Here is a 1,192-nt window from a genome sequence, read left to right as displayed (position 1 = left end):
AGTGGTAAGTCTGAAGGCTTATAACGCTAAAAACCGGGTTTCGATACCCGTGGTAGGCACAGTTCAAATACCCCATGTTTAGGTTTGTGGTTATTAACAAACTAACATGATTCTTATCTCCATGTTTATTAACAAACTATCATGATTCTTATCTCCATGTTTATTAACAAACTAACATGATTCTTATCTCCATGTTTATTAACAAACTATCATGATTCTTATCTCCATGTTTATTAACAAACTAACATGATTCTTATCTCCATGTTTATTAACAAACTAACATGATTCTTATCTCCATGTTTATTAACAAACTAACATGATTCTTATCTCCATAGTTCGAAAATCGAAGTAGAATTTGTTACGAACACAATGATTTTCTCGTGTCTATATTTCACCACTCCATATTGGATAGAATTTTGTTATAACTGGTCTATACATTGCAGAAATATAGTTATTAATTTACATTACTTAACAAAAATATTACCCTTTCTAAGTAGGACTGAGCGTGGCCCAATGTTTAAAGCGCCAAGTTATGGATCTGAGTCTGCTGGTGGGATAGCGGTAAATCTACCGACTAACAACGTTAAAATACGAGGTTCGGTTCCTCGCCATGGACACAACAGATAGACTAATGTGGCTTTACTCTCAAACAAACAGACAAGTTTTTCCTTTTTATATCTTAACACTTTAACACACCATATTTTTCACTAAATGACCATCCATTAGTTTTGTGACTCAAAAACATTATTGTATTGCAAAGTCTTTTAAAAACATTTTCTGATGTATTTACTCATCTAGAAATTATGTTCATGGGATGTATGTGAAAAGAATGCATAAATTATAAACAAAAAATGTATGTTTTCATAACTGCGCCTTCCACAAGTGTTATTTATCTTTATTACAGTATTTAGATATATTTGGGTACTAAGTTTTACACTTAGAAAGCCGTGGTATGATATTTAACAATTGCCATGTTTCTTTCTGTTTTAGTTCACCAAAATTTTCCTATGCGTAAGTGTAAAAATTTAGTGCGTGCACTGTGTTATATAACGTGCATTAAAACTGGCTATGGTATGTGACGGCCTTATTCTCGCACTAGTCATACACTAATTATAGTATTTTGTGTATAAAGTTAAAATCATAAATAATATTCAACGTTAAACTGGTACACAGTTAAAAACATTTTATTTAG

The sequence above is a fragment of the Limulus polyphemus genome, unplaced genomic scaffold (genome assembly GCF_000517525.1).
Source record: "Limulus polyphemus unplaced genomic scaffold, Limulus_polyphemus-2.1.2 Scaffold5680, whole genome shotgun sequence".
Taxonomy (NCBI): Eukaryota; Metazoa; Arthropoda; class Merostomata; order Xiphosura; family Limulidae; genus Limulus; species Limulus polyphemus.
This window is presented reverse-complemented; position numbering follows the sequence as displayed.